The sequence below is a fragment of the Octopus bimaculoides genome, chromosome 1, assembly GCF_001194135.2.
Source record: "Octopus bimaculoides isolate UCB-OBI-ISO-001 chromosome 1, ASM119413v2, whole genome shotgun sequence".
Classification (NCBI taxonomy): domain Eukaryota; kingdom Metazoa; phylum Mollusca; class Cephalopoda; order Octopoda; family Octopodidae; genus Octopus; species Octopus bimaculoides.
The window spans coordinates 170,437,138-170,447,137 of record NC_068981.1 but is presented as its reverse complement, the minus strand read 5'-3'; positions in this window follow the sequence as shown (position 1 = coordinate 170,447,137).

Here is a 10,000-nt window from a genome sequence, read left to right as displayed (position 1 = left end):
AGCAGTAATGTCTGAGCTCCAAATAACGTTTATCGTTATATTTTGATCATGGGATTTTTTTTCCATATTTTTCTTTTATTATTGTATCAGGTCATCCCATTAGTAATGTCTGGAATTCTATATTTTCAATTTGTAAACCCGCGTTAACTGTGTTTCAGAATGTCGAATGGTATCAAGTAATATTTATATGTATTTGGAAATATTTAAACTAATTAAATTTCATTTTGAAGGATAGCCTAATTGAAATTTCACTAGCTGTATCTCTTTAAACATGGAAGTGTCTAAGGATCATTTAAGGCACATAATGCTTTATGAGTTTAAAAAAGCGAACTCTTCAGCTGAAGCGACTCCAGTTATTCACTCAGCTTATGGAGAAGAGTGCCTTAATGAAAGAACTTTCAGATGTTTGTATAATTCAGAAGTGGAGATTTCAGTCTGGAAGATGAGGCCCGAAAAACATGTCTAATTGGTCTGATGACAAGCTCCTTTTCGCAGAGGTTGAAAAAGATCTTGCAGTTTGAATTGAAGAAAGCAAGCTTCATTCAAGCCGTACGACTGTTCACGGCCAACTTCCACAGCTTGGAAAGCTCATAAAACTCGGAAAATGTGTGTCACAAGATTTGTCGGAAGCTAGCCGCAAATCCCTAATGAACATCGCTTCTCTTCGCTCTCGTGAACTCATCTCTCCCTTTTTATTCAGACAGGTGACGGGTGATGTAAAATGGGTCTTATATAAAAATGTTAAGCGTCGTAGACATTGGCTTGGTGAAGGGGAAAAGGCCCATCCACAACCGGAAAAGGAACTCCATATGAAGACGATTCTTCTCTCTGTTTGTTAGGGTTGCAAAGGAGTCAACCACTTTGAGTTGCTACCAACTAATGCAACAATAAATGCTCAAATCTTCTGTTAGCAATTAGAGCATTTGAATGAAGCATTGAAGACAAGAAAAGGCCTGCTTTAGTGAATCGAAAGTGTGAGATGTTTCTCAGGACATTGCAAGACCTCACACTGTAATGATCATGTCACAGAAGATCGAGGAACTTGGCTGGGAGCAAATTGCTTATCCTCCATCATTCTCTAGACCTTACTCTTTCAAATTATCATTTGTTATGTAGTTTAGAAAATTAACTCTCGAAATAACTGAGGAAGTTGAAACTGACCTTTCAGAGTCCTTCTCTTCAAAACCGAACGAGGTTTTCATTAATGGGGTCAAAATGCTAACGAATAGTAGGGAAGATGTCATTCATAATCTTAGACGCTATATTGACGATTAAGTTTAATAAAAATTGTAAGATTTGAACCTTCTTCCTTATTTAAAATCCGGATATTACTAATAGGATGATCTGGTATTTGTTTCAGTACAGACATATCGGGTCATCGTATTCAAACGTTTTCTCTAACAAATCGACTCCAGTATTTTCCTTTTTTTAAAAATATGACACTTCAATCAATTTCTTTTGCCGAACCTTTAAGTTGTGGACAAGTAAACAAATCCATAACGGAAGTTATCATGACGTCTGCGAGATTTCCGCTACATCCCATCTATCTTTCCTAGAGTCATGTCAGATTTTGCAGGTAAGCACTGTTTTGCGTTAAAGCCCGCCATCCATCACGAAAAGTCGTCTAACGTTTTGTTTAGAAGTTGTACACGTCTACTTCGGGTCGAGTAACACGTTGGTTGTGATGATTTTCCTAAATATCTAAATTTCTAAGTTTCAAAATATCCTTCTTTTGTGTTTCTCTCTCTCTCTCGTTGTAAATTTACTAAACATAATCGATTCTACTCTATTCATCCTCTTGAACGCCATCGGTTGGAAACTTTTGCACGATGCTCCAATTAAGTAATCTGCTAATCCGGGCTCTGTCATCTTCTGGCACCGTGATCGACACTTTCAACTTCCACTACTGTGTCCTGCCCTGACGGCGTATTTATCAAAGTAAACTCTGCGACCATCTATGTTTGATTTGTATATTCACCGTGTTTAAACCGTGGTTAATCTACGTTATCCTCAAAACTTAGTCCTCAGAATACTCTATGAAAACTTAGTCTTTTCCTGTAAGACATTTGGAAACATGAGCAGGGTCATCCTGCTCTCCTCTATCAGCCACGTCCAGAAATATATCCAAATGTGCATGGAAGATGGTTTTTCCATTCACTCATAAGCTCTATAAGACATACGCTTTGAGTAGAAATTTCGCGCCTGTGACGAAATATGTTTGTCCAGCAACTGTCAGAGCTTGAACACCTGCTACATTTAAACCTCCATCCTGCACTACTCTTCACAACTAGAACTATCAATATATTTCTGGGTACAAGGAGATGAGTCCTAAGCCCTTCCAAAAGAACACAGAGGTTCTACCTACAAAATCTGCTCTGCTTCAAAATATAAAGATCTCGTATCCATCGAAAATAGGCCGGCTGGCAGTGGATCGGAAACTCTTGTCTCACTGATGGCCACTATGTCTATCTCTAGTAACCTGAGGTCGTTTAGCAGGTGAGCGAGGTAACAAATTACGAGCGTGTACATATATATTTTTAGTAAGAGATGGTTAGTCAGGACTTTCTTACCTTATTCTTATACAGCATTTCCTCACTCTAGATATCTACGGTTGATTCCACAAGCAGTTCATTATAATTTAATTTATTGATATTTCCTCTCAAGTCTCCTACACCACCGGCGTATTTGTTTATTTAAAGCGTTCTGCATATTTTGCATGGTTGAAAATGAGGAACAGTTCATGACTTCTTAATGCTGCCGTGAAATGCTTCATGGCCCCATCTTCTGTAAGGAATTATACTGTATCATGCCGTCCCCCACACCCAGAAGAAGACGTTTTTGTGCCCTATTTTGCTCTAAGTAACCTTTTCATTTGCCGGTGTGCCAGTTGTTCTATATCTGTTATTTTATTGCTAACCTTTTCAAATATTAGTTTGGTTTCTTTTATGATGGAATCTGGAATGTTTAATTTTACATTTCTGCTAGACCTCAAAAGATGGTGTCAAGAATTTTTTAATTATTGAAACATTAATTTAATTACCTCCTCCTGTCACACAATATTTGTGAAATCAGTAACTTTCAATTTTTAATTATGGTTTCTTAATTTATATTTGTGCGACTATTTAGAGTGCTGGCGGTAGATTTGGAATTTTGAGGTGAGTTGTATAAAATTTTGTTTATCCTTTCTATTGCAAATGCTAGTTATTGCTGCTATTGTTCTTGTTTTTGTCATCACTGCTGACTGGAGCAGTGGAGGTGTTGCTTTCAAATGTATTTTCTATCGTGTTGTTTTTGCTGGTGTTGTTGTTGTTAGCAATTCTGCTGTTGTTCATAGATACCTTTTTAATAGGATCTAAGGAGATTTGGTTTATGTTGACTGTCAAAGCATCTAACTGACCCCTTGTATTTTCGAAGCCATGGTATTTTGCAGGTTCTTTTTTTACTAAATATGTAACACCTCTATGAAAAACAAAGTTCGTGTCCGAAGTGAAAATTTTGCAAAACCAACTAAAAGCAGAGGATGCTTGTGAAAACAAAAATTCAAAAGGAATTTCTTTGAAACAACGAGCTCGGAGACGACGACTACGGCAACAACAACAAGAAGATAAACAGCAACAACAACAACAATAATAATGATGATGATGATGATGATGATGATGATGATGATGATGATGATGATGATAATGATGATGATGATGATGATGATGATATGATAATAATAATAATAATAACACAAAAATTCGCTCACGTGGCTTCTATCCAAATTCTAAGAAAAACACTAATTGAGTATATCTCATTATCTTAAAACTCTTCCAAAACGGAAATATTGGAAATTCAACAAGAATTTAGTTCTCATACTCTGGTCACCTTTGCGCACAATATATCATTGCTAATCATAAATAACATATATAGTAAAATGTAACTTGCTTTTACTTAAGTGACATGGAATAGCTCGAATAAAACATTGTAACAATAACATACGCAATACTAATGATACTTGCTTTGTATTCATGACCCCGAAATAAGGTTGTTGTTGTTGTTATTGTTATTAAGTTGGGAGAATCGTTAGCACGCTGGACAAAATGTTTAGAGGCATTTCTTCCGTTTCACGTTCTGAGTTCAAATTCCGCAGAGGTCGACTTTACCTTTCATCGTATCGGGGCTGATAAATTAAATACCACTGAGATTTTGAAACTCTGGGGTCGATGTAATCCACTAGCTCGCTCCCCCCAAATTTCAGGTCTTATGCCTATAATAGAACGGATTATTATTATTATTATTATTATTATTATTATTATTATTATTATTATTATTTTCGTTATTATTATTTTTTATTCTTAATCTGCATGTTTGTTACAGTCACTTGCCGAGACACACCTAGCGTCCTGGGGCGATTGGAGGATAAGAGATGTTACAATATGATTGAAAGCTTGGAGAAGGGAAGTAGCGAAATATCTTCGTGTCATACAACACAAACATCTTTTTTTTTTTACTAAGTATGTGCGCAGTACTTGTCAGTACAATCTTTTGGATTTCTCTGAGACATGGTTCTCCTGGGATCTTATCTAGATGTTTCTGACATCCCTTTTTTTTATCATACCAGGGCACCTACGATAACAGGAACAGTTCTCGTTTTCAAATGCCACATCTTTTGTATTTCAATTTGCAGGCCCTTATGTTTACTTAGTTTGTCAAATACCTCGACAGATATATTTTTATGATCATCATCATCATCATCATCATCCTCATCATCATTATTATTACTACTACTACTACTACTACTACTACTACTACTACTACTACTACTACTATTATTATTATTATTATTATTATTATTATTATTATTGTTAGGTCGGTGAGTTAGCAGAACCATTAGTAAGCCGGGAAAAATGCTTAGCGGCATTTCGACTGTCTCTACGTTCTGAGTTCAAATGCTGCCGGGGTCGACTTTGCCTTTCATTCTTTCGGAGTCTATGAAATAAGTACAAGTGTAGCACTGAGGTCGATATAATCGACTCGCTCTCTCCCCTCAATATCCAGGCCTTCTGCCTTTACTAGAAAAGATTATTTTGTTATTATTGTTGTTAGTTTTGTTGTTATTTTAAAGTTATTATTATCATGGATAGACCCATTCACCCATTTTAGTGAAGAATAAAGTCATATAATCTAAAATGGTATGTGACTGGAATTTATTTCATTTATGCATGACAATCTCGCAATAGTCAAGTAGTAATAGAAAACGAATCAGGTGAGAGACAATTGCCAGTTAATACTTTCTCGGAAAGATAATCACTAAACACATCTAAAGATAACGCTACCTGTCGTGGTAGAGAATTGACTTTGTTGCTCTTCACAAAAAAATATCAAACAATCGGGAAGTGTATATCTGTGATGTGCATCCATTAATAAATTCTGGGCAACATTCAATTGCTTTTATTTTCCTCAAATAACTATACGTTTAGATTCATAGCTATGTGCATCCGGCGCATTTCGTTTTCAATTAATTGTATTTAAACCTTTGGTGTTGTGTTCCTGCTTCTCTTGTCCACGAATATTGATTAATCTAATGGTAATATTTCTCTTCATTTCTTTTTTAATTGCCTTGATTTTCTAAATTAGCTTTGTTATTATCGTTCTATATTTAAGAGATGAGGAATTATGTACATAATTTACATTATTTACAATTGACCGATATTTGCACTCATCTTGTTCTTCGTTAACACAACGTTTCGGCTGATATGCTGTCCAGCCTTCATCAGGTATCTTGTGTAGATTTCGAACCTGGGTTCTCATTTCTCATAATATTAACAATAATAATAATAATAATAATAATAATAATAATAATAATAATAATAATAACAACAACATCGAAAAATACCTTAGGAATGAGAACCCAGGTTCGACATTTCCCCAAGACACCTGATGAAGGTTGGAGGGTATATCAGCCGAAATGTTGTGTTAACGAGATGAGGACAAATATCGGTCAATTGTAAATAATGTAAATATGTCATTATCAACCTAAACTGTTCAGCAATTTGCCACCTAAAGCAATACAATTCTTCACGGCACAGTATTAATATTTCAAACAGTGAGTACATCGTTACTTTTAGAGTCGAAGAAATAGTTGCTAGCTGTTACGATATTCGTATATTTGCTCTGAAATCTTTTGTATTTATTGACTCCAATGCCATTCTTTACACGCTATGCACATATTCTTACCAAGTCTTACGTATTCTATTCTAATATTCGAGTAGCACAAAACATTATGGTGTTCATAATAGGCAAGGAAACCAGAGGTCCCCGCCTCGCATATCTTACGAGTAAAACGAAGTGATATTCAATTATATCTTCAATATTTCACTTGCAAAACTACGAGCTCCAGCTGCCGCATTTTTCCTGTTTTATCGAAGCCGTCTCGGTAACAGTGGGATCCAACCTGAATAATGTTTAATTTTACTGCCATATGTTAGTTATTGCTGCTTTTATTACTCATGCTTTGAGGAAAAAAATATATTGTGTTCAGCATAATAGGCTCCGAAACTGCATGTGTTTTTTTTTCTTTTCCTCTCGAGATGTCGAAGAGATGTGTTTGATACTTCCTTCCATATATTTGTTCTCATTCTCTTTTTGCCTTCAAGTTCTCTTACTATTTACAGTCTTAACAGTAAGTTGCCGTGAATCCTTAATTTAGAAATATGATTTACTACTGTTTACTACTTGTCCACCACTATATGTGGCAGAAGCTCTACTAGTTACTGCTGTTGATTTAATTGCAGTGATAGAGGCATTGCTTAATTCTAGCTGCAGTTGCTAGTTTCTGTAAAAGTGCAATTGAGAATTACATCAAATAATTTGTATATCTCTCCCCTCGATATTTTATCTACTCTGCCTTCCTTATGCACAATATTTATCTTCCATGAAACATGATCTTCACGGGTGAGTTCTCTCTCAAAAATAAAAAAAGAACAACTTATAGGATATAATGTAAAGGTTTAGGATTACTCTCATATCGGATGTATCATTTAAAATCAACGGTAGTTCTTTTGAGGAATGCGAGTGAATTTCGTACTCTTAACTATCTATTTCCTCTTCTACAATTACTAAAAAGATCTCCGTCATGCGATTTTCAATTTTATTTCCTAGTTCAGCTATCTTGATGCTAAATTCATTTCGATTAAATTTCTATAGCTACTGAGTGATAATTCAGACTAAAAATTAAAACCTAACTCTTAGAACGACAAAATTATAAGTCAGATTACGGAATATTCTTTTTCAGAATTAGAACCTACTCCGAAACGCATGCATCCATCGATCTGGACTAACTCTACACCTTTTTATGTGTATTGAGAATTTTGCTATGTGACAAAATGCAGTGAACAGCTTTCTTAAGGGGTCGATATGTCCCTGGCTATATATGAATTAGTAAGAAGTATATTTTTGTACACATTACTTCTAAGCGCGTCTAATTGATATTTTACTACACCAAGATCTCCGATTAGCGCAACCAGTCACAGTATTTCGACTGGAATATAAGAAACACCTGCTCTCTCATGTCAATTCTCAGCGCCTTTCTCTTCAGGGTTTGATGCTGAGGAGGAGATAACTATTGCGAATTGCATTTATCCAGCGATATGGTTAGGAGGAGCTCCGGACTCACTTGGTGTTTATATACCAGTTTTTCTACAGCAATAATTTTTCTCCCTGGCAAAATTGGTGTTTCTTACGGGCTCGAATATGTCTCGGGCATTTTGAACTGGTAACTAATTAAAAAAATTATGTATATAAAACTACATTTTCCATCCCTTCATTACTTGTTACATTTTATTATCTGCATATGTGTGGTCATTTTTCACGGCCTTGTTCAATTGCCTTTAAGGATTTAATAATATGTATTCAATTTTCAATGTTTTCATAATATGTTTTCAATTTTTATTATATGTTTGTTCTAGTCTATCACCACCTGACCGGATGTCTACGTTCCGTACAGTTACTAAATTCTTACATCATTTACACATTGTTTTAAGTGTTAGTCATTAACTAAAAACATCGAAATAAGCGTTGTTTTGCGGGGTGGGAGAAGAAAAACTAGTCTACCGTAAACGTTGAAACAGAGCAATGTTAATCTAATCATTAAACTTTGTTACTGATGTCAAGTATCAAATGGATAAAAAGCTAACCACTAAATAGAGATTCAATTTTGATATTTCCAACGATTCCCTGTCCGACCTGTGTACGATATGAAGATCTGTTACGACTTTAGGAAATATAAACGAATCGATAAATAATTATACGTATTTTGAATTACATCACTGAAGAGTCCATTGTGACATTCACAAAAATAAATTCTTAAATCTAAATGATACAAAACGCCATGGTTATATCTGCGATTATTTTTTCTCTCGGGACGAAAACTGAACCGTGCTAGAACATCAATATTTAATGTCAGAAGAGACTCGGCTTTTCTGTAGAAATTCGCAATTTTTCACTCCTCTTAGTGTTTCTAATGTATCCTTTTTCCCTCATGACAGGGACTAAAATGTTAATCAGGATTGCTGTATTTCATACATGTAACACTATAATTACTAATTTCTATATTTTCTGATCTAATCTTTGGCCTTGTACCAAGTGAATGAAATTAATTGGTTGTATGTGCAAATATGTTTTATTTGGGTTATGATATTTTAAAATTTATCCCCAAATATCGTAGCTATATAATTATAAACAGCATAGTAGTTTTATCACTGAAACAGCCACTTTAAAAATCACATAACGTAATCTGCAATATTATCGACAAACTAAGGAGCAATAGTTATTGTATTTCTTCTTTTACCATTGAAGAAATAATATACTGTTATTCTCTTCAGCTCACGAAATACATGACCAAAAAACTAATATAATGGCAGCTTCAAACATCCCATTTAAACATAATCTTATGTGACATGTTTGGTGGAAGGTGAATTAATTTCCAAGAAATTATATATTTATTATGGCTTATATTTTTAGGTTGAATAATTCACTGCATGTGGGAAATGATCAAACATCATGATCGCGTTGCATTCGTCAAGAATCAAATGCGATTGTGCCTAGTTAAAGAACAATGGGAATTTTCATCTAAAATGGTTTTGTCTCTAATACTGAGTTTAATATTTTTAGTTGACATTTCTTCTCTTAACAACTAAGTATTCATTCTTAACAATGGCCGCAAATGTTAATATAAGTTTTCCTGACTGTAATCTGATAGGATATTCTTTGAAAAGAATTTATTTAATATTAAAAATTCATTTTAATTGTATAAAGTCGCTTAGAAAATCTAATAGATGTTGTGGCTTAACATGCAACGTATTACATGCCTAGAAGTTGCATGCTGCACAGTTACTCCAACTGCTTTTTGAAGCTGATACATTAGAATCTTGAACCTTCCAAAATATCAACTCTAAAGCACGTAGTGATTCCAAGTTACAGGAATGTATTTTGCCTAAATATACCATGACTGTTTACGTTTAAAAGTTAAGTACAAATAATATCTGTCATAAAATATTGATCGCACGTTTCACTAAAGTCTACATATTTGGTTATCTTTCAATGGTAGATTCTTTCTGACAAGAAACCAGCAGGATACTATAAACAATTGTTTTAAACCTTTAAAAATAAGAAACAGATTTTCATTTCATTTAGTCTCCTCAAATATTTCTCTGTAGTATTTTTATTACGTGTCTGTATATAAATAACATATTTTAACATATACAAGCACATTACTAACGCTATCATTTTCCATCATATATTCTAATGTTAAATTAATACGGGAGCCACTTCTCATATTAATACAAACTGTTCAAACACTGAAACACTGTAAGGAGGAGAAAAACACTTCTCGGAGTTTTGAAAGTTAAATATACTAGGAGTGATGAAACTAAAGAGAGAATTGTTGAGGAATGTGAAATGTTGAGAGATGTGCATATTTCATGCACCCTCACACACACACACACACAGATATATATAT